The sequence below is a fragment of the Triturus cristatus genome, chromosome 4_2, assembly GCF_964204655.1.
Source record: "Triturus cristatus chromosome 4_2, aTriCri1.1, whole genome shotgun sequence".
Classification (NCBI taxonomy): Eukaryota; Metazoa; Chordata; class Amphibia; order Caudata; family Salamandridae; genus Triturus; species Triturus cristatus.
Genome location: NC_140586.1, coordinates 623508167 through 623535518, shown reverse-complemented (window position 1 = coordinate 623535518; position 27352 = coordinate 623508167). Strand labels below are relative to the sequence as shown.

The 27352-nt window shown below is 43.4% G+C and overlaps 1 protein-coding gene across 2 annotated transcripts in view; it reads left to right on the top strand.

The window, feature by feature from the left end:
* Positions 1-27352, top strand: part of LRRC7 (leucine rich repeat containing 7) — a 1991887-nt gene that overhangs the window by 36036 nt on the left and 1928499 nt on the right. The window contains exons 2-3 of one of the 2 annotated variants that reach the window (XR_014960653.1): positions 14845-14942; positions 26847-27340. The gene's annotated coding sequence lies outside the window, so the exon portion shown is untranslated. Of the gene's footprint in view, positions 1-14844; positions 14943-26846; positions 27341-27352 lie in introns of those variants that run through there. The other variant, XM_085602293.1, reaches the window with a different exon arrangement.

Genomic DNA, 27352 nt, shown 5'->3' with positions numbered 1-27352 from the left:
TGGCTAGGGGGGAGTGCTGTCAGGCGAGAATGGGAGACATTCAGAGCACTAACAGTGTGGGTTCAAGGTCAATCCGCCCTTGATGTCAATTTCCTGACAAGAAAAGTTCAAATGTAACCATAAACAAGTGATACACACCTCTTCAAACAACAGTAACAAACAGGCACTGGCAAAACTAATAGGTCGGAAATGTTTATTATTGGGGAAGCTGCCGAGCACTCGTGAATAAAAAAAAAAAAAAAAACAAGTTTGTTTTTGCCTCAATATTGTGCTGTTGTTGTAGGATCCACCACGGAAGGGAACTACATTGTATGTGTTCTTGGAGACCAATTATGTAGCTTGATAGCATATAATCACCTCAACAGTTCAAAATTATTATCAATATTCCGTGCATCAGGGTAATTACAGTGTGGGGATACGGAGGACCCTGCAGGACGACTTAGACAGAGCCGAACGCTCGCTGAGAGAGGCCGAGGTGGCGCGCCCCAACCGTCCCGAGCTTCAGGACAGGGTCTGCGAGGCGCGGGAGGCAGTAGCGGTGGAGGTGGAGCGTCTTCGCAGCTTTGACTACAGAACGTACCTGACTAAATCGCATGCCGAGGGGATAAAGCTGGGACACTGCTGGCCTGGTTAGCAAACCCTACTAGAAACAGTCACCCTATTTTAGCCTTACAAGGAGGGGAGGGCCACATAGGCACCACGCAACCGGACATTCTGGACGGCTTTTGGTCCTACTACTTCCAATTGTACAAAAGCGCGTTACTGGCACAGGGAGAGGAAATAGAGGCATTCCTAGATGAGCTGCAACTACCACGGCTGGAACAGGAGCACGCAGACGCCCTAGGCGGCCAAATAGAATTAGCGGAAATTAAAGGAGCTGTGAAACGGATGGCTCGCAATAAAACCCTGGGCTTGGATGGCCTGCCCATAGAGTTTTATGGGCGATACCTGGAGCAACTGGCTCCCAGGCTCCAAATTGTCTATAATGAAGCCAGGAAAAGAGGACGGCTCCCGCGTTCTATGCGTGAGGCCATAATGATCCCCTTACTGAAGCCACGTAGAGAAAGCACTGACCCAGCGTCCTACCGACCTCTGTCCATGCTAACGACAGATTACAAGATTCTAAGCACAATACTGGCGACCAGGTTGTTACACCACATGCAATAACTGATCCACAAGGATCAATCTGGGTTTATACCCACCCGTAACACCACTCACAACATTCTGCGGTTCCTCAGGCTAGTGAATGACCCGAGGCGCGGGCGCCCCTAGTATTGTCGGTTGACATTGAAAAGGCTTTCGACAGCCTGGAATGGGACTATCTGTACAAAGTGATGCGGCGATTCGGCCTGGGTGACAACTACATACACTGGACAAAAGTGCTGTATTCCTCGGCGAGTGCACGAGTGAAAGTGGGCACGCTGGTGTCACAGTAGTATGAGGTGTCGCGGCACCAGGCAGGGATGCGCATTATCCCCCCTGCTGTTTGCGTTGGCAGTGGAGCCTCTGGCGGCCACGGCTAGAATGGGCAACCACTATGGCGGTCTGGTTTTCAGAGGGCACCGCCACTTTATCTCGCTGTACGCGGACGACCTCCTCCTCTTTCCGGAGAACTCCGACAGCGCGGTAGAGGGCGCGGAGAGACTCCTGGAGCGCTTTGGCAGGGTATCAGGCCTCGGGGTTAATTGGACTAAGACCTGTCTGTTCCCCCTATGGCGGGAGGAGGAGCAACCTGCCAATTGATTAGATGGGAGCCTAGTTGTCTGGACTACCTGGGGGTGCATGTGTACCATGACGCCGTGAGCTTGTTGGAGGGCAACATAGGACGTTGCATCTGCCTTACGAAGCAGTATGTCTTTCTGGGCCACCCTGCCACTGTCAGTAACGGGCCGCATATCTCTTCTAAAGATGATCGCCTTGCCCCGATTGTTATATTACTTCAGGACACTCCCAGTTTGGGTGCCTGGAACGATTTTTAAGCAACTCAAGTCGCTGATAATATCCTTCCTGTGGGGCTCGGGCAGACGCAGAATAGCTTTACCGACGCTGACCCGTCCAAAAGACGAAGGGGGCCTGGCGGTCCCGAATTTCGAGCTCTATTATCTAGCAGCACAACTGCAGTCCTTCACGCAGGAGGTAGCGAGGGTATACCGCGGTCCGGAGCGGGAGAGAGACATTGGCACTCCCCGTCATGTGTTGGCTTACATCACCCTCCAACAGAGATTGGCACTCGGGGATCTGACCCAGGAGGAGCGCACGTTCCGCCTGTGCTGGAACAGTTCGCAGAGGCGAGCAGGAGTCAGACATCATATGCGCCCGAAATCCCACTGGGCATGGTGACAGCGCTCCCTCATGGGGGTGATTGGTCGAGGCAGCAGCTGTGGGAGGAGGCGGGACTGCAGATGATGGGGACCTGTACGATGACGGCGTGCTGTCCCTGATCCAGACTTTGCAAGATCGCTACGACCTCCGAAGAGGGGATTATCTATTGCACACGGCGGTAGTGAGAGCCATGCAGGCACATTGGGGGGAGGGATTAGTTGAGCCCGCGACGACGCTGGCGTGCCAATATGTAATGATGTCAGCTGGCACCTTCAAGGCAGTGACGTGTCTCTACTCATGGATGCTAAATGAAACCCTTCAGCCCCTGGCTGCGTAAAAAAACAAGTGGGAACTGGACCTGCAGGTGGAAATCCCGGACACCACGTGGATGCAACTAGTGCGTAGAGCCAGAAAAAGCACGAGAAATGCACGATTTCAACTGATTCATTTCTATGTGCTCCACAGAGCATACCTTACCCCAGACAAAATAAGGAAATACTTTGGGGCTGAGGAGGCTGCTTGCCCTAGATGTAACAAGATAGGAGCAGACCTGATCCACATGTTGAGGGCTTGCCCACACCTGCAGGAGTACTGGGGGGAGATTGGCAGCACGTTGAATGAAGTCGCAGACAGGGACTTACAGTACGACGCGGCCGTTAGTATACTCCACTGGTTCCCGCACACGCCCAAGAATAAAATATCCAGCAAATTTATAGACATGGGCCTAATACTGGCGAAGAGGGAGGTGACTAAGGGGTGGAAGTCGAAGGCGGGTCCAACACACCGGAGATGGCTGAACGAATTCCTAAAATGGGCGGCTAGCGAGAGCACACTTAGGTACCAGCTATCTCACCGCAAACCGGATGAGCGGGCTCAGGAAGCGGCAATGGAATGGGAAATGTTAGTGCAGGCCCTGCGAGACAGCCTAACCAGGGGGGAGGAAGACGTGGACTCTGATGATGCAGCCGATGTAGTCGTGATACCGGCTCCCCTGCCAGTCACACACGCTTAGTGCTTAATGGATCTTTCCTGCTAACCACCACACATACTAACTCTTCCTGGCTAGGCGCTATGGGGGGGGGCACTGGGGGGGGGAAGGCAGAGGGAGGGATTGCAGGATCAAACTTAATGGAAGTAGAATGTGAGATTCATGGGAATTTGGGGTAGAGGGGGGCTAACATTAAAAGCGGGCAGCGGATCTCCCCACTAGACAACCGTACTTGTACGTACTGTAACGATGTAACATATGGTTAAGTGGTGCCGCCCGGCCTCCGGGATGTGGGCAGAACGGCTGTGTATACTGCACGGATAAATGGTTGCGGGGGGCGGGAAATCTGCATTAATGACAATTGTCCTGAGTGTAATACGGTATATATTTGGTCCTGCAATAAAAATGGTTTGACAAAAAATCAGGGTAATTACAGTGGCCACGTGCATGTGAATTTGAAGTAACAGTCTTTGCACATAACGTCATTGCTTAGAACGTGGGACCCTTTCCCTGTCTGCCATGAAGATATGACTCCTATTTTCCCTTGATGGAATGATTGCCATTCACTTAGAATCTGGCTTGAGGCCAATTCCCATGCAGATGCTGTGGTTATTTCCTAGGTAGGCAACCAGAAATAACTCTTAAACCCTCCTATTTTTACAGAATCAGACTCATCATTACCACCTCCGAAACATAATTGCACACTTTATTAAGATAAGTTGCATATCCCATAAATTGGTCAGTTGGACACTCAGTCATTTTGCAACTCTATAACAATTTGCCAATAAAATGTTTTCAAAATTATCTTCTGATTTATTGTCTAGAGAACATATGGGGTGCATATCTAGTTTAAAATTATATCTAAGGAAATTCCTTTTTGCACAGTTTATGGACAGTTCATGCACACAAACTTTAAAGACCGTGTCCCTCTCTCCCTTGACGGAGGCCTAAATCAGTCTCTTTCTTGCGTCAAAACCAAATAGTCCTATTCATTCAATCCATACACCATAACTTCATTACCTGTCTTGTGAAATGTGCTGGAGAGATTGGCATTGTCGTCTTAGCATGGACCAGCATAAAGACCTTATTTTCTAATCTATCAGGCAGTGACTGCTACTTCCTTAAACTCAGATAAGAAAATTCACACTGCTATAGTTTTGTGCGTGTTGGTACTGTTTCTATGGTGAATATAATAACTCGCATACCATAACTATAAGCCACTATAATATGTTTACCTTCATTTCCATCAGCCCTTTCTATCTGTTTTGATAGTAAGTATACTTGTTTGTTGCCTCGATACAGGTTACAAATGAGAAAGTGGCCCTCTGGCCTGGGCATCTCCGCACCTTCTTCAGTTCACCCCAGCAGTCAAAAGCTCAGACTGTTTCTTTGTAAAGTAATCTTGTTGGCCCTTAAGGCTGGGTGCATTCACTCCACAAATCCCCCTTTTCACTCCACATCCACACTTCCTCATGGTTGTGAAACAAAGCGAAAGGGATAGGTGAACATTTTGGACACATTTTACAAGTAAAATTCGCCTGATGTTTTTGTTCTTTCTCTGCCTGCTTCTCTGTGGGTGTTGGAAAAAAGCCCAAAGCATTGTGACGGGCCAGGCAATGTATTTAACTTGATGCTAAATGTATTAATGAAAATACTTTGCCTGGACCCCTGACAGTGCACTTGAAACCAATTTTCCTAGCAGGAAAGTCTTATACTGCACCTGCCTGCAGTGTCCTTCTGATGCTCTAGGAGTCCAGCACAACACACAAGCTCCCCTGCTGGGAAAGTTGCTTAGAAGAGCACTGTCATGGACCGGTCAGTGTAATGAAATTAATATAATTACTAATAATATAATACAAGAATTAATTCATTCTTGAGCAATCTGATACAAACACTGTGTGGGCTTGATTCATAAAGGTATACTTGCCCTCTTGTTACTGAGGACTGTCCTATCTTTTTCTGTGTGGAGACTCCACAGTTGTAATGATACTATTCGTAAAAATGTATTTTGTGAATAGCAAAAAATTGTAAAAGTATACAAAAGTGTAAGTTTACCTTCATGAATTAGGCCTTGAAAACGTTGGAATCTGCTTACCTGATTGGGAAAAAAAAAAAGATTTTCCCACCCTGCTCAGCAACAGAGCTGGTTCCTATGAGTAAACATTGACGCTAATACATTCTCATTTCTAAACAAAATTCTGATAAATCCTTTCCTTATTCATTTACCGAATCCTATATCCAAAATAAACAATCACTAAATCAACTCTGTACGGGGTCTGCAAACCAGTGTATCACAACTTCATTACATGTAAATGTGTCTTGTTCATGCATAACTGAAGATGCACTAGTTTGGTCGAAGTTCAGCCTGCTTTTATTCCAATGGCAAAAGTCCTCACATCACAAAGAAGTTACACTACCTGTGTTAGACTTCATGAACTGAAGATTAAAGGGAATAAAGGAGAATGGTGTGAAATAGCTGAAATACGACTGTTGTATACCTTCACCACTGTTAGAGTAGCACACCTGTCAGCAAGGAATAAGAGTACTTTATTGTGTATTGAAAAAGAAAATGAATAATCTCTTGTGTGTTCATTGTTCTGGCTTCATATGTTTACTAACCTTTGTATAATACAAAACCTCAATTATTAAGTCCTGTCTACAAGCGGTTTGTGGTGTTAGCAAAGTTATCTAATGAGATCTAGTTCCAGTTTTAAATATAACTTGGTTAGCTGGTTTTCTGCTTGGATTGGGATCAAAGCTTCTTCAATTTCATCTAGTATCGTGCATAGTTTCGAACAATGAAAGTATATATGTAAGAGTTGTGAGTATCCCATTGATGCCTGTTTTCAAAATGTACAAGCTCCCTTCAGATTGTTTCTACTAGCTTTTTTATATTAGATGCTTGCTCCAGAAGATTTTCTTGAGTAGCCGGTATTTGCTACCTGACCAAACCATTCTCCTTCATTGCATCTTTTTCTGATAGGTGCATTTCGTGTAGCAAATTTATGTCTGGTTTGAGTCGCTTTTTATTACATTGTTCAAGCCAATTGCCTTCGATGGGATATGCTGCACTGAATTTTACATTTTTTTTTGTAAATGGTTTTTGAAGTGTGTACAAAAGTAATGAAGTCAACATATCGATTAGAAATTTAGTAATAATGCTTAATGGACCAGATGAAAAGCTAAAGGTGCATTAGGTGATTCCGAAAATTAATCATAATAAGTTAAACATTTAATCTGAGTAACAAGTGTTAACTAAATACAATAAAGTATGTTCATTTGCCCTGGTTAGGCAGAATTACTACTCCACAAGAGTATATATCATACACTAATGAATTGTAACAATGAATCTCCTATCTTCCGCTTGCTATGCGGGCAGCACAAGTATATCAAAAGCAATGTAGTTAAGTGTAAACTGACGAGAAGAGCTTGTATTTGGAGCAAAAAAGAAAAATTATATGCCTTCATCCAACATCTCGTTTTATCTTTTAAAAATAAAACTACATTTTAAAACGCTCCATCCTTTTGAATTAAATTGCAGTCTTTGCCTATGTTTTTGAAATAAATATTATATTTCATAATTTGTTTGAGGTGCACTTGTTTAGTATTTTTATGTATTGCTTTGGAGTTTAAGTCTTGGAAATTGCTTTATGTTATGTTATGTTAGTAAGACTTTTATAACGCACAGCTACCCTAAGGTGTCCCGGCGCTTGCTGCAGTCCTCCCAACAACCAATAAGCCAGAAAATCAGAAAAGCCATGTTTTGAGCGCTTTCCTAAATGACAATAGATTCTTAGAGTTTCTCAAACTAAAAGGAAGCTCATTCCAGGCCTTGGCTGCCCCCGCGACCAAACTTCTACCACTCCATCTAGCTCTCCTTGTGATTGGAAGTACAATTAGTTTTGCTCCTAGAGATCTTCCTGGCACATACCACTGAAATTGTTGTTTCAGATGAAGTGGGCCTGTATCCTGAAGGGCTCGGAAAACTAAGCAGAGGGATTTAAAAAGAATTTGCTTCTTTACCGGCAACCAGTGAAGCTTTTTTATTGAGCCAGAAATAGAGGCAAATTTCGGAGTTCCAGTAAGCAGCCTAGCTGCTGAATTCTGGAGCATCTGAAGTTTTTGTAAATTGCACTCCTGCATATTCAAATAAAGACTGTTGCAGTAGTCAAGTCTTGACATAATCAAGGCCGTAACCACTGTACGCTTACAGTCTGCCGGCAAAAGAGGTATAACTTTCCTTAAGGTCCTAAGGATATAGGAGGTGGCAGAGACCACGGCATTCACTTGGTCACGCATAGTGAGATGTTCGTCCAGTACTACATCCAAGTTCTTAACTTTTCTGGAACGTACTGGAAGAGTCCCCATAGCCTCTGGCCACCAGCAAGGAGTCCAGAGATTAGCATTATTACCGAACAAAATCACCTCTGTTTTACCAGCATTAAGCTTTAAGCAATTTTGCGTCATCCAGGCTCCCACTGCTCCCATACAATCATGTAGCCTTTCCCCCGACGCCTTCTCCTGCTCTGGTTGCAAAGAAATTACAATTTGAGTATCATCGGCATATGCGGTTAATCAGAAGACGAAAGACTCGATCAGAGGGGCCAAAGGAGATACGTAAACATTAAAGAGCGTGGGGCTCAGGGAAGATCCCTGAGGAACCCCACATGGAAGGGAGAAAGGTTTGGAGACAAACTCACCCAAAGCAACTGTCTGACGTCTGTCAGAAAGAAAGGAATTAAGGAGAGACCAAGCTTTGTCCCTTACTCCGCAGGCTGACAAACGGTCCATCAACACTCCATGGTGGACCGTATCGAAGGCAGCGGAGAGATCAAGCAAGATCAACACCGCCTTACCTCCCTGGTCCAACCCTCTCCTATCTCTTCCGTGGATTTAAGAAGGGCAGTTTCGGTGCTATGCCCTTCTCTAAACCCAAATTGGGTGGGATCCAAGGCTTTGGCATCACATAGATAGTCGCTCAATTTAGTGTTAAGTTATTTTTCCACCAATCTAGCGGGCAGAGGGAGGCGTGAAATGGGGCGAAAGCTGCTTGGATCATTAGTATTCAAGCTAGGTTTTTTCAAGAGCGGTAGCACCGAGGCCATTTTCAATAATTTGGGAAAAAGCCCTTCGGAAAACATAGCATTGAAAAGGGGTGTCAAGGCTATGGGTTCAGAAGCCAGTTTTGCTATTGATACTGGGCATGGATCATGAGGTGAACCTGATTTAGCAGATAAAAGAAGCTTACGTGTATCTGAGTAGGATATAGGGGGAAAAATATCCAAACTATATTTTAATGCAGGACCTACCTTAGATCCTGGAACATTACCCACCGGATCCTTAAAAGTATTGAAAATGGCTTCCACTTTAGTCTGGAAAAAAGTAGCGATTTCCTCACAAAAATCCAAACTAGTTATGATAGTTGCAGGCAGTGGGTGTGCCAGCCTGGTAACTATTTTGTATAATTCTTTTGATGAGTTATTGGCTAGTTTAATCTGTTCGGCAAAGAACTCACTCTTAGTTTCAAACAGCAGTTGTTTATAACAAAGAAGGCCTTGTTTATATATTGCCCTTTCAGCTGGAAGATAATCCTTCCTCCAGGCCCGTTCCAGTTGTTTACATTTCAATTTTTGTATCTTCAGTTCCTGAGAATACCAAGGAGCCGTGGGCTGTGTCCTTTTGGGGATAATTACTTTCTTAGGGGCAAGAATAAAACAGGCATCTTCTACCCATTCTGTATACCCGGAGGAAGCTTCTTCCACCTCCGCGGGCAGAGATCTCTGTGTAGAAAGTAACAACTCCGTAAGTTCTTTCCCTCCTACCTTATTCCAGGCTCTAATTTCCTTATGCTTCCCAAAGGAAGGGTCCCTGCCCTGGCCTTTCTGGAAAGTCAGCTCAAACAAGATGGCCGCATGATCCGACCAAGATAAAGGGAATACATCAGTGACTGAGAGCTGTGGGGAATTTGAAAAAATCCCATCCAATGTGTGCCCTGCCAAATGAGTAGGTCCCTTTACTAATTGTTTTAACTCTACACTACTCATTAGATCTAGGAATTTTTCTGTGTCTTTGTCAGTATCGGCTTCCAAGTGGAAGTTGAAATCTCCCAATATTGTATACGAGTCCAAACTCATGCCTGCCTCAAGGCTAAAAACGGGTTCCTAGGACCCGGAGGTCTATAAATAAGGATATCCCTGAACATGTGACAATGATAAAGGGTAAAAGAGAAGGACATTGCTTCATAAGAGGTGTTAACAAATATATCAAAAGTAGCTTTGATGGAGCTATCGTAAAGTACTGCCAATCCCCCTCCTTTTTTTGACGGTCTACTTGCCATATGACATATAAAACCAGGGGGTGTTGCTTTCACTAAATCTGGACCAGACGCCTCGTCTGTCCATGTTTCTGTAATGAAGGCAATTTCAATATTCTTATCCTCTATTAGTGTTGCACATTCAACACTATGTTTAACTAAAGAGCGTGCATTTACCAATAAACAGTTAAACACCACCGCAGCCTTATTTTTGATTTTGTTTGAGCCCTTATCCAAAGTCTCCCCTGAAACATTAGTAATTCCTTATCCTGACAGAGTTGTTAAACACGCCGGGCAGAACCTTGGTATGGGTCTCAACCAGTGCTTAATTTGTGCCGGCTTAGCACCGGCACTTATTCATCAGGGCCGGGTCTACACTACCCGCCTGTAAGTAATATGGCATTGTGGCAAAGTACATATAAAAACCTCACTGACTCACCGCAGAGAGTGTTGTTTCTCTCCCGAGTCCCCAGTGAAGAGTGTTGTGGCTGTCAGAGCTAATAATAGAAAGATTTAAACCCTATCCGCTATGCGAATTTTCCTTGGGCCCGGAGTTCGGTGTTGCCGGTGGGCGGGACACTGATTGTGCTGGACTTCGATCTGCGGGGGTAGGGGCTGTGCGTCGGCATGCGTAGATTTTGTACATACTGCCACGCCCTGGCCGACCGACTTACCAGCAGTTCAGCTCGACGTGGAGGGAAGGCAGCAGCAGGCCTATTAATAAAGGCAGTGCCGCCCACCTGTAGCCGTAAGTAGCCAAACCAACGCTGCTTACTATTAAACAGATTTACTTGGTATGAGGTGTGAAGTGAACCGAGTCGGTGTCCTGCCCTAAGCAATCATGCTTCCGGCTCCAAGCACCGTTCTCAAGTACAATACCCCCAGGAGGAGGCTGAAAGGGCAGGGCCATTAATCTAACCCCTATTGTTGATTCAAAATATGCTGCTTTTCTGTGCGTTTCATAATCTCTGTACTTCTCCCCGGTCTGCATTGCAATATGGCGGCAGGCGCGAGTTGAAAGTTTATTTCCATCCTGCCATCATCATCAAGCCTTGTGGTTGTTTGTGCATGCAGCGGTGGTCACTGGTTCCTGATGTCACATGGGGTACGGACTAGGCGGGTGGTGGGCCATTCCATCTGTTCCTGCGTGGCCTTTTTAACTTAGTTTGTGGGTATTGTTTTACTTCATTTCATTCATTGTGCACGATTAGCTTGCAAGCCTTCAGTAATAATCGCTGCCGGCCACGTTTTTCTGGGTGGCCCGAGGCCCCAGGGGCTCGCTATGGCAGAGTTAGCAGAGTGTGGCAGTACTGTGGTGACCAGATACTTTGTCTGCGGTTCTGTGGGACCCTGGGGGTGCGCAATAGTTGTTGATGACTGCACAGCATTTTCATCTCTTTTGCGAGTCAGAGAGCTCAGACTTTGAGTTTGGATTACAAGCACACACTCCGTGCTATCATCCGGTGCTCTGCATGCCCTTGCAATGCTAATCGAAGGTCTAGAAATCTTATCACGATAGAAATACTCTAAGAACTCTCAGACCTGAAAGTATTTTTACGGGGTACCCTCAGATATTTACAGGAAATCTTATTAATCAGATGAAACCTGATCCTAAAACAAAATGTCAATTATTTATCATATCAATTAGTCTTTGTTTAACAAACTGAATTTCACATTTTAAGCCTCTGTTCTCATAGAAGGGCTTTGTCTCTTTTCAGGAATATTGATGATTTAAATATTTGCTATTAATATAGAATGCGCAATTAAGGTGAAGACATTCCACCTAAAATTAAACAGTTTCACAAATCTTATCATTATTTCTTTATGCAGTAAAAATCCACACACGGAACCAGGCCAGGCAGGAGTTAGTCATGTGTAACTAATCCGTTATTACCGAGCAATCTCTGATACAGAAAACAAAAATCATAAATATAAATTAAAATATACAAAAACACATTCATATAAAAAAAATCCATAGACAATTCTGGCCCTTCCTACTCCCAATTCAAGGAACAAGCGGGGTCTGTGTGAATACCAATTAAAAACCATAAAAACAAAGTTTTTTGATCTATTGAATCAGAGGAAAAGCTTAGAATAATGACATACGTTAAACATGGCCCCATTGAACTTCACTTGGACAATCAGAGACAGATTTCTTGTGTGAAATGCACAGAAGTGAATCACACTCCTTGGGACACGCCAGTGTGATGTAGTTATGCTTTGAGAAAAATAATGCTTGAGTGGAGCCCAATACTATATGAAGTCAGTAACAGACTTCTGAGTTCCAACCACAATACCCCAGTCAGCTAATGCGGCATAACAAGTGACTCAAGAGAAAACCACATCTCATATTCAACATATTGTTCACATACAGTGCTGCTCCCATCAGCCATCAATAACTAACTTATAAAAGTATATTAAACAATATGGATTTCATTTTTCTTTCTGTATTCCTCACACTTGCAACACTCGTCTGGCCTGCATGTGATCAAATGAAAGGGGCAAGAAGCAGCTTGGTAATCTCGCAGCAGAGGCTGGGGATGAGTAAATAGGGAACAGCCAGGCCTGGAAGGAAGTGCTCTTCTCTTGGCATCAGGGCTCACAGTGGAGAGTTTCATTTGCCAGGTAGTGAAGTCCTTCTGCTCTCGTTGCAGTGCACCTTTCGCCCAGTGACACTGACACCCGCCCCATAGCTGCCAAGGTTTCAGATTCCTATCATCATTTCACTCATTTCAGTATAATTTTTAGTGGCATTTCAAAGGCTATGAATGCCACTTTCTGGCGAGCAAAATCACGCAATGAAGATGAGAGAAACATATAAATATCAGACATTGCACCCATTTGTGCCTCAAGATCGTCTGAATCATACGTTTTGAGCTGAATCATCACCCTTTATTATAGCATTCACTACATTATGCTCCCAAACTGGGTGTTACACGTCCATGATTGTTCAACACCTTTGGACAAGGTTATGGTGAAAATGTACTCTATTTTGCTCTGGAGCAAAAATATTTCTCTAGTGTAGCCTGCAACAAAACCAGAGTCCAAAATATCTATAATCCTTTAGGCCTCCGATTCTTAATCCCTAAATTCAATACACTGAACTCTCTTTTTCAAATGTGTAGGTTTTGAACCTCCTATCAAAACCTTGCTATGAGGAAGGCTCCCTTGCTGATATTCATATCGGATATTACATCTGACTTTTAGCAGTGCCAGTTGAGGATGTCGGTGGAGCCAATAGAGTAAACAGGGTGGAGCCAGTTGAGGAAGTGGGTGGAGCCGGGGAAAGTAGGTGTGGCCTTCGACAAACATTTGAGCACCTGGACTTCATATTTTACAAATGAAGCACTGGTCTCAACACAGTCCCAGGTGTGACACAAACACAGCCAGATGTCCTTATGCAACTATTTAGTGCCAGAAGTTGCTCACTGGAATAACTGAAAGAAACTGGCTTACCTATGGATAAATGACATGGGGTTTTGACGCAAGGCGCAATCTGAGCGCGGACGGGCGCAGACGGGCTTGACTTAGGCACGCCTTTGGCACGCCCGCGGCACGCCCGCTGCCCGCGTCCGCTGCACGCTTGCGTCATATGCCCTAAATACCGTCAGGGCAAAAGAACTGGACCACCGACCAGCGGTACCCTCAAGATGGCGGCCCCCCCGCACCTGCCGTGCAATCCCCTATAATCAGGTAAAAATACGTGAACTTAAAAACAATCGTGCCCAAATAGTAAAATATTAAAGGACTCCTGTTAAAATTATAGCAGCAAAACAGAACCTAAAAGCAAAGCGTTTGACCAAATGCCAAGTTGGAGCGCGAGTATCAGCATATAATCTCCCGGCTCAAGCCTCAGGAGGTGCAGCGGTTATCCCCAACTTCCAGTAGTGATTCATTGGGGTCCACAGAAAACAAAAATGAAGAACCGCTGCACCAGATCATGTTAGACTCATCTAAATAATAAGTAAGGCTCCCAGTTTTTCGTTTTTACTGATTTTTATAGATAAATACACACAGAAAACCATTTATTTTCTTGCCGGTATTTATTTTAAATGTGGATAAAAACGGAAATATGGGCTGTTTTTGAGTGATTCTTAATGCTGTCTATCATGACTGCCAGGCCAAAAGCTGTGCCGATTGACAAGCAAGGGGATAAAAAAATAGGGATTTTAGTAAAGATCCTTAAACAGCAGTAGATTTGCAAAACCGTGATACTAAAATGTACATATTTTCTTACAAGTGCAGATTTTACCATCCGAGTGTGTATATATCATTGAAACCAGTAAGGCGTTCAGGCACGAGTGCACCAACTGGTTAAATAAGTGCAGAAATATCCACATTTCAGCTTCATTTTTTCACAAAACCTAAAATAAATATGACTAAATACAGGAAAAATTAGTAAAAAATAAATTTGGATAAATACAGAAGGAAATGACAAAAATATAAATACCATTAAACCAGGAGCCCTAAATAAGATGAGTGACAATGAGGCGATCCCTTTCTTCTATGACAACAAGTAGGTTTTTGGACCTATTTCACATTACCTTTGTCTACTTCAATAGCTAACCTCTGTGTTTGAATTGCTCGAGGTTTGTCTTTGGGGTGTCAGATGCTTTATTATATGTGAGGAGACCCCCAGAAACTGTGAACAGATTTTGGCAGGGTTAAGTGGACATTTGAGTTTAATTGCATGTTTGGCTATTCCCAGAGGTTTGTAGATTCAATATCTAAATAAACCTCTATACTTTTCCATGCATTCAAAAAACAGTGCAAGTCCCTCTTTTTAACTCGGGTGCTAGTTTAGTGTGGTAATGCCACCCAATGATTTCTGGTACTATGGCGAGCAGTAGTTGGTGGGTGTGCACGCTAATTGTGCTAGTTTTTGGCTGTTCCATGGTATGCAAGGCCAAATTGTGCCAGATTTTACATGACAAAAAGCATTTGGGCAAAACCTAACATGGTGCACAATTTGTGCCCAAGTTGTAAGCCGATTTTGAAACTAACTTTCTTTTTAATGGTGGTCATTACAGAACAATAAATGTGCTTCCTCCAATTTGTAAAAAAGTGACGTATTTTAGAACGTTTGCTTTATTTGCTGTTAATTGAACCAATGAGAGATTACATTGAAGGTTTAGCATTTTTAAAGCGTCATATGGTGCATTAGAAAAAAAAACAAATACAGAAGAGAAACAATATTATATACCTCTTTGTATTGTTACAGGATGGATAACCTTGTGAGGCATAAAGATCCTCCTCCCCACCAAGGAAGCCCAGGCGTCCAGAAGATGCTTGCTCCGATTAAGAGGCCAGAGGAGGAATGTAAGTGTGTTTGGTGAATTGATTTGTTTTGAAGTGCAAAGTATCAACTTGCTTTGTGTCTCGTTTGCTGGGCATGTATTCAGAACAGGATATGGAAATAAATTAAAAGTGCATTTAAGATGGATGAGCACTGATACTTTCTGAAAATAAATTATACAGAAATCCAGGCACAAAACACTCCTTGGGTGGCATGTTAATAGAACTGCAAGAGCTAATTGTTGTACAACATTTGCCTTATTCTGTTAGCTGAAAATAAGTTAGCATCTTAAATTTTCCATAATCTGATAGATTTATTTTAATTCATTTTACTTTATTACAGTAAAATTTGATTTTTGCGTTCTGCTCTAAAAATTCCATAATAAGCTTTGAATTCTAAAATGTGAAAGCGTTTAGTCAGTGGCTCGGTCTCTCTGTTATTACAGTATTATTTATTTTAAGAAATATGTCTTACTTTCTCTGATTCAGAGAATAAAATGGAGATCACTGCATGAACATTTCCATTTGGGAGATTGTCTTTATTTTCTTTTATAATTATTTTAATGCCAGAGTAATTTTAATCTCGAAAGAATGTAACAAAAATGAATACAAGCATCAAAAAGTAATTGATCAATACCTTTGAGAAAAGATACAGCAGATATGGGAGTGTATTTGTGGAACTTGCCAAAGAAGGCCAGAAACCATCTAAATGAAAAATCAATTATACAAATTTGTATTCCACGCTGACAATAAGGGATGACTATTGGCACACTATTTTTTTCAAGATTCTGGAGCAATTTAGATAGATATATTTTGGTGAAGAGGGGATGGAGGATTATTTTTATGCTTTTGTCTTTATGGAATATTGCAATTTCCCAATTTTAGAGATATATTCTAATGTGGCACAATACAAAAAATAGTATAATGAACCAATAGTTTTTTGCCAGCTGTTTCCTGTGTTGAATTGTTTGTCATCAAAACTGTTTGATACTTTTTGTGTTTTGTTTGATCAATTCACTACTTTAATAGGTGAGAAGTGCATGCATTTACTTCAAAGAGGCCACACATTTTAAATACAGAAGTGTCTGGGGGTTGCTAGAATGGTATTACATCCATCTTTTTCTGCTTTGTTGTGCACCAATCTGCTTCAGCTGCAAAGTGGAATCTGTATTGCTTCTCTATTCCTTATCGATTTGTTATGTAAACCTCAACTTGACACTACATATGGCAAAATATAGGTGCATAGATAACACAAAATTTGTAAGCGGTTCAGCTTGATACTTAATTTTAAATTGTGGACCTAATCCCCCTGTATTATAATCCGTAAGGAACCCCAAAATAAACATAATGACGATATTACAACTCCCCTTAGAATGTTTATCACTTTTTTAAAGCTCACTTGTGATTGTGTGCCTTTCCTTTGTTTCATCCCTCCTTACAGTTTGAAGTATTCTGATCAATTAATTCTTCATCTATGCATTCATACTGTGCCACAGATTTTGCAGAATTGAGGTTGTCTATATACAGTTGGAAATATGCACTTCCTTAATATATAAATAAAAGTGAACAAAAGTTTTGTTTGAGGATAACTACAAGGTAGTTGCTTATCTCAGCTTTCTGATGCTTCTTCCTTTCAAAGTAAACTGAAAACTTTCCTAGTTATCATGAAGGAAAGTTTCAATTCTATTAAGGACACAGAGGTGAAGATTATACTGTTACTTTCTTCCATTTATTGCTCAGCAGCCCATCAACATCAAACAGCTACAACAATGTGAGGGGACTATAAATCCTAAGTTCAAAAGTCCACCAATCAGGGAGTTAATGCACCCCATAAAACCATCTTCATAGTAAAACACATCCTCTTTCTTCAAGCTGAAGTCTCCAGAACCATAGATTGTTTATTGGAAATCCTTTTTCTGATCGCCACCAACTAGAGAAAATCCAAGTTACTCAAATTTTCAACACCCCAACACACTTAGAAATGTCACCAGCATGAGAGAGAAGAGATAATCTGATTTCCTTCGGTTGGGGTAATCTTCGCCTCTGTGCCCTTAATAGAATTGAAACTTTCCTTCACAATAGCTAGAAATGTTTTCATTCTGTGTTGGTACTGGAGGTTTCAGATTGTGCTTGTTTAAAGCTTACTCAATACCATAGTTGCCATATCCATAAGAAGTTTAAAGTGAAACTTTTTAAAGGTGGAGTCCAATGGACAGTCTACGCCCTGAGGATATCCTTCAACCAGCCTCCCACTGTGAAGGCTCTTAAAGCCATCAGTCCTCTGGCAGAATGCGCCATAAAATCAGCTGTGCCAACGATCACCCAACAAACCCATCCAACAATCGTGGGGAGAGAAACTGGCTTAAAGAGGTTTTTCAATGAAATCAATAACTGGCAGAAACCTGCAAGTATGACCTGCTCCATGAGGGTCTCGTAAACCTGAACAAATATCTCTACAAAGAGGTTGGTTGGTCTGGAAAGGACATGTATTTAACTATCCTGATGCTGGGCTTGGTGCTTCAAGACACCATAAAGGGAGAATGCCTTTGGGTGTAAAAATCTTAGAAGATAGATCTAAATCTCTAACATCCGAGACACGCTTGTGAGAAAACATAAAGGCATCACTAACTTAGCTGTGAGTTCAATCCGAGACCGATACATGTTATCTGTCCATGATTCAAAAAGTCGCAACACTAAATTGACACTGTGGGAGGTTTGAGAGGCGTGCTCCTCTCAATAACTTGCAAATCTGGAGTTGTTCTTCCACCGAGACCCCATGCCATGGTTCATGGCTGGCTGAGATTTCAGACCTAAACGTATTGAGGGTATGATAGGTTAGGCCTTTCTGAGAAAGTTCGGACACAAAATTCAAAATGTGCACTAAATGCACCCTCTACGAGATCCAGATTCCTTTACAGGCACCAACTGGTCCTCCTTTAGCGCTGAACAGAGTTCTACTGTTTAGAATGGGAATCTGCTCTTGTTGAGCTCTGAAACCTGCTCTGAAAGGCCCAGGAGACCCCATCATCTTGCAAGCCATGAGATGGAGAGAGCCACCCAGACGAGTTGGTATGAGTTGACCTTGTCGCTTCTTAACATGGACTGACACCTGGGAAGTTGGATTGGAGAATCCATAGAAAGTTCCAGAATAACTGGAAACCACACCTGAGCTCTCCAAATCGGAGTCACCAGAATCTAGGACACCGCCTGGTACCTGACCTGTACTGAGTCTCTGGATATCCTCAAAGGCAGGAAGGTGCACACCTGAATCCAACACCGATCCTGCATGAAAACGTCCATCGCCATTGCCAGGGGATCTGGCCTCCACCTGAAGAGGTGGGGAAGCTGATGATCCAGGTGGTATGCAAAAAGATCCACATCGCAAGGACCACGCTTGTCCACTTCCAAGCACTGAAATGCCTTACATGTCTGGAATTCCAGTCTACAGTGTGCTTTTCTGGGAGGCAAAACTGACAGAAATCTTTTGCCAGCTCTGCTAGAACCTTTGACCTCGTTCCACCGAGATGATGGATGTAACGGCTGTCTACGCAAGGAGTGAGCGTGACACCTTGTCCCTCAAAAGGGACTGTACTGCGAAGGGCCCAGCAAGAAGTTCTAAGCAGTTAATGTGCAACTCTTGCTCCTGATCAGACTATAGCTTTCTTGTAGTGGGGTCTTTTGATTGAGCTCTCCAGCCTGGGACGCTTGCGTCAGAGTCCATAAACATGTCCTGAACAAAGTCAAAGATGACCTCGTCGTTCCACCCCATCATGTGGTTCAACCACCATTGCATCTCCAACTTGGCTTTCGCACATAGTCTGACCAGAGCTGAATAGGACAGTACGCCTCCACTCCCATCCCGTGAAAAAGTTTGAGGACCTTTTAAATTCAATCTATGACAAAGGCCAGGAAACACTTTGACTGACAAGGAATGAACTCTGATTTCTGTTAATTGATAATAAAACCCAGTGACTGAAGGAGAGTTCCAGATGAATCAGGGTACTAGAGAAGAATAGGTGGATTCTGAGGAAGAATCAGAATGTCGTCCAGATAAATGATGTTAGAAATTAGGGTCTCTAGTTGGCAGAGGTATGCACCTTGTCCAAGTAAGGACCTCTCCTTCTAGTCAGGATAAGGAAGTTACACACCTAGATAACCCCTGCTCACCCCTTGATAGCCTGGCACGAGCAGACAGGCTTATCTCCGAGGCAAAGTGTAAAGTATTTACACAGAGTAACACAGTAAAAACACTACACATGGACACCATACCAGTTTAGAAAAATTAGGTATCTTTATCTAAACCAAACAAGACCAAAGCTAGAAAAATCCAACATACAAAATTTAAAATAGGACTTTTAAAAGGTTTCAAGCAATTATGTCCATGGAAAACTATGGATGTGTGATTTTTACACCAAGTACTCCAAATGCATCAAAATCCACAAGGCAAAACAGCGGCAGAAGAGGGAAGCGTCGAAAAACAAAACAATGTGCCAGTTTGAGTTATTGGGGTGGCAATGCGACAGTTCTGCTGCACGCAGAAGTGATGCGTCGAATCCTGACTGTAGAGGGAAGTGATGCGTCGATTTCCGAGTTGATTCTGGTCTGCAGGTGTTTCATCAGAAAAACTTGCCGTACAGGTGCGATGCTTGAAAAAATTCTAGTGCTGCGGGATTTCCGTAGCCGCTGACAGGTGATGCATTGATTCTTTTAGCTGCACAGAAGGGCCTGCATTGGAGTGGGTGTGCGTCAGTTTCTCAGGCCGCGGGCAGGTGATGCATCAATTTCTTCAGCCGCATGAGGCTGTGGTAGGAATTTCTCTTGCACTGCAGTGCTACATCGGAAAATTCAGCCGCAAGAAGAGCAAAGCGTTGATTTTGTAGATTTCTTCAGTTCCTCACAACGTTCTGTAGCAGGAACCACATTCAGGGGCCCAGAACTGGATTAGGCTTCTCAGGCAGGTCAGAACTCCCAGCAGTGGAGTTCAAGAAGACTGTGGGTGAAGTCTTTGTGTCCCTGAGATTTCAGAACAGGAGGCAAGCACACACAAGCCCTTGCAGATTCTTTTCAAGCAGTTTCACAGCAAAGTCCAGTGATTTGTCCTCTCCTTGGAAGAAGCAACAACTGCAGGCCAACCCAGCAAAACAACACACAGCAAGGGGGCAGTCTCCTCCTTACAGCTCTTCAGCTCTCAGGTTAGGAACTGGCAAGTGGTTGCACCTGCCAGTTTGGCTTGGCAGTTAAAAACTGCACGAACAGCCACTGCACTGGCAGGTCTGAGACACATTTGAAAAGGCTACTAATGTGGGTGACACAACCAGTGCTGCAGGCCCACTAGCAGCATTTGATTGACAGGCTCTGGGCACACACAGTGCACTTTATTAGGGACATACCAGTAAATCAGATATGTCAATCATAATCACTATTTACACAGAGAGTACTTACATTTTGGCACAGATCAGCAGTGGCAAAGTACCTAAACCAGTTAAAATGAAATCCAGCACAAGGTCAAAAATGCAGGAGATAGAGGCAAAAATTCTGGGGAAACCCCACCAAGGATGCCAGGTCTAACAAATGATCAATCTGATGCCTCCGCAATGCAGAAGCCCTAGCACTGGTCACATGATCTTGGTAAAACACCAAGTGGCTTATGCGAGTTCAAAAGGAAGAGAAACCAATTCGTAACTCTGACCATCCCAGGTGAACTTCAGGAACCTGTGGGCTCTCCGAACTCCAATGAACATCCTGGAGCTGGCGCCCCTGCCCCCCAGTGCCTTGAGACCCAACGGGTGAGTAGTTGCGCTTGCTAAACCCTTGATAGATTGAGGGTGAAAAATCAGGATGTGAAATGTGTTCTGGAGGTCCAGTCTCACCAACCAATTGTTTGGCAGGAGAATATCCCGCAAAAGATGGAGTCCCTCTTATCTTGAAATGGCAGTAGAACTACCATTCGAGGAGCTCTCAGAAATTGATCACCGACCGCATGCGCTGGCCCTTCTTTTTGGCCAAATTACTGAAGAACCTGCACAAGTGCAGCATTGAGGGAGCGATGGCTCCTTTGTCTAGGATGGAAATTACCTTCTGGGAGATGAGTACTGTTTGCCACTGAATGGAATGGAGAACGAGGTTGAAAGGCCTGAACTGGGGTCCCATAGAATTCTATGACACAGTTTGCAAAACCCATGCGTCCCCCATCATCTTCCAAAAGTGTAGTAATAGACCCAGTCAACCTCCCACCTTTGATGGGAAAGAAGGCCTTTTCCTTACCTGACGCACAGCCAGGGGCGTTAGTTGCTCCAAGGAACCTTCATCTGCCTCCACAACCCTTGCCCTAGGTCGGGGGAAAAAAACACCAAAGCACTGCTGGTATTTATACAGACACTCCTGTTTGCCGCGTGATGATGACTGATGAAAGCAATTTGTACCACGCACAGCTACTCCAAGGAGTGCCTCGGCGCGTAGCATAGGTGGAGAAAAGGTGGAACACTTTTCATTTAATCCTCCACAAAAAGCCAGTTTTTAGCCTTTTTTTAAACACTGCACAATTACTCAATGCGCGAAGCTCCAGTGTAGCTGTTTCCATGCTACTGAGCCTAGGTAGGTAAGAGACCTTCATTCCTCTCTAGCATGTCAAATTTTGGGAGTCGCTGCTAATAATTTGTGAGCAGGCCCAGTCTGGTAGAGAACTCTGTGCACTAGAACAAGAGCCTTGAACAAGATCTGCTTTCCAATTTGCAAATTCAGAAGTTGGCGAGCTGCCACATTTTGGACCACTTGAAGCCTGCCCACTAGATGTTTCAGTAGTCCGTAGTAAAGGGCATTACTGGAGGTTTTTCTGCAAAAAAAAAAAAGACAGATAGTGTAAGAACGTTTTTAAGGAGCGTTTTCACGGAGCACCATATACCGAAACAAGTGCCTACCACTGACCTAATTTGAAGCTTAAAGGACAGGCTGTCTGGAAATCTCTAGGAGACTGGGGAAAAGGAATGGTTGTAGGAGCTTCCCCTGCCAGCCACTCCAAGAACATGTTTGCTAAATACTCGTTTCATGGCCTGTTGGGCCTTTGTCGAAAGAATAAAAGGTAGTGTCAAACATGCTCAGCTTCTTCATAAACAGGTCCCTAAATAGGGGATTGATCCCACTTCCGATTTTTTAGCTCCCCTATCTTGGTGATGATTTTAGTGAGAAGGGAGTGTCTTCCCTTCAACGAGAGAGCACAATTTGCATTCCCCAGAAAACACAGGCCATTTACCCAGCACAACAAAACCTTGAGGGATATCAAATTGCCAGTGTTTTTGGCCTCTTTGGCCACATCCAGTATTTTAGTTGAAGGACCTATTATGTCCAATAATTTAGCCTGACAGGCCCTCAGTGAGCAATCTATCCCTTTGGGGTCCTTCTCAAATTTGGGTATACAAGTGCTCATTTTGCCATCAGATTCAAGCGTGTGGGGGACCTTTCCATCGAGGTATGGGCAAGCACATTCTGCCCTAAGGCCACTTCTAACCTCTTTCTCCAAGGGCTTCCAAATTCTATTGGCCGCACAATGGCCCACTCTAGGGCCCAGGACCCAGTCCGCCGAACGTGGGCGGTAAATATCATTTGAGTCCAACGTGTTGCATGAAGCCTCGTGAACATCCTTATTTAACCTGGATGTTTGGGACTGCTTTCTAGTCTCTAGAATCTGCTAGGTCCTGGCTAGGTATCCGAGCATTCATCTTGGCCCAGGTCTCCTAAGTCTTCCCCATCATCTCCGGCCCCATGAAGGGGTAGCCCCTGGTCATCGATGGGTGTAAGCCAAGGTTGGCTAGGATCTTTAGAATCTAATGGGTGGAAGCTGAGTGTTTTAGGAACGCTTGCCTGAACATTTCAAAGGCATCTGAAAAAGAGGATCATGGGGCCTTGACCCCCACTTTGATTTTGGCCATGCAGACTGTATTGCCTGACGTGAGTCTCCTGAGGTTCTAACGGTCTGCAAGGGTTCACCACTTCCCCCTAGTGGCGGTTTCATGCTGATTTGTGCAGCCACTATTAAAACCTGCCGGCTCAAAGGCAAGATACATAGCCCAGAGCAATGTAGCTTCCACAAAGACCTCAATTATCCAAGGGAAAAGGACACTGATCCTCCACACGATTAGCTAGGTTCCCCTCCCTGGTACCTGCCATGGTTGTGGGCCTGAAGAATCTTCGACTGGCTATGGACAAAGGATGGAGGCAGAAGGCTGTCTTGTTTTGTTTGTCAGGGATCTTGTAATGATGAAATGCATTGTGATAGTCGGAGGCAACCAGCTGTAAAATTTCCCAAAAAGAGCACCACCTGCAGAAACCCAGTGCAGTCCCCCAATAAAAACGTGCACCAAGCTATCTCCTGAAAGAGGAAAGTTGTGAAGAGGTTTGTGGGCATACTGGTGCTCGCTCCGCTACTCCGCCGACCATATCACTGTTGAGGATAGAGATGCGAGCATCGCCAGGCTGATAGCACCCTCCACAGACGGACTCTGCACACAGTGGGAGGAGCCTGTGTAGAGCCGCAGCTGTGCAGTCGTCTGAAGAGGTGAGGTCTGAGACTAGCTGAGCCACGTGGTGAGAAGCGTGTTGTCTCTCTTATAACAAAAGTCTGAATGTCCCTGATTGCCTTTGAGGTAGCAGCAAGGCGTGGGAATGCAGGCCGAGGCCGATTTATTGGACAGACTGCCTATGAGCGAAAACACTACCCTGTAATATTCCCACAGGGCAGCATAAAGCTGTGTACCAGGCATCACATACCCAAATGCAATACCAAATTACACCACTATGTCCCAAGATATCCAATAAAACACTCAAGAACACCAAATCAAGGAAAAGCACTTATCTGGCTGCCAAGCAGAGAAAAAAGAGATGTGCTTTTCCTTGAAGACGCTTTTATGGGATTTCCAAACTGCCTGATTGGTGTACGTTTGAACTTGCTCAGACTCATAGGATTTGTAGTTCCTCACATTGTCATAGTTGTTTGAAGTTGATGAGCTGCTGAGCAATAAATAGAAGAAATAAAAATACACTCTGAAGCCTCCGATCCTGACATTAAATCTCCAGATATTTCTGAGGAGAACAGCATAGATTTTAGAAGAAAGATACAGAAGTGCCTCTGGCATCTCTTCATCATATCCTGTTTCTTTTAACAAAAGGGTGTAAAAAAATCCTATTGTGGACTCTGGGAGTACTAAGAAGACTTGTAGTAGACGCAGGCAAATTTCAAACTCCTTGATAAAAAATTCCATATTAAAAACGTGTTCGGGCTTCCTTTGGGTTAACTGTGAAGATGTTTTAGTAACGAAAGTAAAGGCATTTGGCCCCTTTCTGTGAGCTAACCATTAATGTTGGCATCTTGGTGCAGAGTTTGATCAGCGCATGAGTACTAGTGGTTGACTGGAGGACGAGATTGAAGTTGGGGAGGAGAACTATGCCATCATTTATCACTACCGTTATCCACTGTTAAAGAAACTATTGGCTACTAGAACTTTTTGTGAATTGTGTATATGGTTGCTTGTGGCTTCTTTTGCCTACAGTGGGCTGGGCTTGAGGGTAGAAAACCAAAAGCATTTATTGTTAGTTCAGTATCCATCACTTGATTGATAGAAGAAAAGTTTTGTGTCGGGGGAGGTGAAGTCCAGGATGGTATCCTTGATGTTTGTTGCGAGAGCGACATGAGTATCATTACTTGGAGAGGTGTATACTGAAGGTGTCATTCATAGCCTTGGTAGACTTATCACTTGTAACTTGTGGGAGTCATTGCAGAAGATGTTGCTGGTGTGGGTGGTGGGAGATGTTCCAAGTAGGTCTGACCTTTTGGGGGATGACAGTTCATTTGTTGAAGGATGCTGGTGAAAAGTGACTGTCTGTGTTACTGACAGTGGGAAGTGGCATAGGTGTTTGAAGGCGCAGTGAAGGATAGAGGACACAGTGCACAGGGCCAGCAAGCATGTGTATCCTTATCTGCCCTATTTCTCTTTGGTAGAGAAAATGAATATGCACTTTGTACACTTTGTACACATGCAACTTATTTGTAATAACTTTCAGATTGTCCAAGAATATATATGGACAGTAATCCCCACACTCAAAGATGTGTATGCATCACGATAATGTAAATCGTATTCCTGGGATTTTTTTCCTCCTGTTCATGGATACCTTTCACAACCCCAGGTAAAGTATGTAATGCCTGTTCATGTACAATTGTGATCCTTAGCACATTGTAAATAATACTCCAATTTCCCTCAGAGTATTTGTGTCTGTCATGAGATCTCAATAGTTCAGTTTCAATATGCTCTCACTTTCTGAGAATGATCTTGGAAAATTAACTGCCTAGTATTGACCGAAGACAATTTGCAGGTCTTTTATCTGAAATTTTATATTTTCTCATACCCAGGGGAGGTAGTTTTCCAAATTTGTAAACTGTTTCTAATGGTAGCGGTTATTGCTGCTTTTGTATGCTGTAAGATAGGTTTTACAGTAGGCTTCTTCACAGAACAGATGCTATCTAATAGACATCACCAATCTTAATACTATATATAATTGCATATATTATTATTAGACACTTGCGAGTATCTGTTTCACCTTGTAAATTTCCATGCAAATAATTGTCGCACATTGTGCAAAACCCTCTCAATAGATCTGCATGAAACTTAGATGAGAGGCTTGATCCAACTGATGTTTTTTTCTGAATATCTGTCCAGCGGTGTTTGTGGACAAAACAAATTGTGGACAAATAAGATAGACTGAGATATTCGAAAGGATTTAAATCGCAATTGTGAATTAATAAAAGTCTTAAATTGTATTTTTTCCTCATCTTGAAACTGTGGTTTTTCATTGTGGAAAATGATATCCGATGGGTCATTGGGGTTGAGTTGGGGGGAGGGGTGCAGAGACGTGATGTATTGAGGTTTGTGCAGGGATGAGTTTGGAGCAGGGGATAAAGACGATTTTTTAAAATAGAACTACCAATTTTTAAACATTGCGCACAAAAACATACGTAGGATGAGAATAAAAATGATAGAAAATGGTGCATGGTTTATTGGGGCTACAGATATTGGATATCCTAATGTGGAAAGTGCCCGATTAGCTTTGGGGCAATTAATACATGGCATCTGCTTTGGATGGAGTTCACTGCCTGTGCCCTATGATCATGCACAACGGCTTCTTTGGCCACAGGCATTTGGTGCAGTATATTGTGGATTGCTATGATCTTAGCTCAAATCCAGTCTGTACAGCAGAAGGTCCTGAACAACGGGTCCTGGTGCAATGTGCATTTTTCTCAGAATAGCTTGGTAAGACCAATAAAAAGGGAAGCACAAGGACATGCAGTATAAAAAAGAGATAAAGAGAAAAGAAATGGAGAAAAGAAAGACACCCACACGATAACAGGCAAAGCCAGTGATTGTTCTTAACTCCCAAACACAGACACTAGGAGACCTGTTCTACCACCAAGATCATCTCACCCTGACATAGCAGATACATCATATTGGTCTTTTTGCTCTCGTCTTGGATGTTGCCCACATTCAGTGCTGCATGGCTGCACCATTCATTTCTTAAAATGTTGAAGCATGAATGGGACAAAATCCTGTTGAGGGCGTATGCTTATGGAAGCTTGCAATAAGAGTTTTATTGTTTGTTTTTATTCATGGTTATGTTCTTAAAATGTTTTTTTTCCTCTTTTCTCTTTAGTGCCCTAATGGAATCACATTCCACATGGGCTGCTTGAGGGTATAGAGATAAAAGGAGGAGGTGTTCAGATCACAACATATGTTTGCATACATTTCTAGTGAATGGGGCTCTAAGAAAGAACCAGGTGCATTTTAGCCTAAAAAGTAGTTGTGCATATAATGAGGTATAGACTCGCATCTTGTGTTCTAGTATCTTGCTTAACAAGCTGCTAATAACCTCTCTCTAACCCCTCAGCACACTCTGTTCATCCCGGATGGGCTACCCAGATCAGCTGAGTGAACAAAGACCCTGCTTTGCATCCCTTGCGGAATGTACTAGCCTAAAGATTACACTGCAGATCGGGAAATTGCCGAACAAAGTAATAGAACGGCAAGCCCCAGAACAGAGAACAGGACTTGCATGGAGAGAAGGGTGAAGCGGAAACATACGGGCTGCTGACGAAACGCAAGAAGTTTCCAGTAATGACACTTTGCAAAGGCTATGACTTGATAGCCTTTGCTCTTTAAAATGTGTTAAATATGTTTGGCACTTTCCAATCCTTTCCAAACTTTCTAGTGTTCTCTCTGAAGTGTCTCTCTGCTATCCTTTGGCCCTGCCCTTAACTCTCACCAGCCTTTCTGATGACCTGTCTCTCTGCTATCCTTTCATGAATCAAAATGGCTTTTGCTATCCCAAGCTCTGTAAAAGTGTATAAAATAAAGAGCCTGCTGCGAGCAGACAGAAACCTTCTTGACCACTGT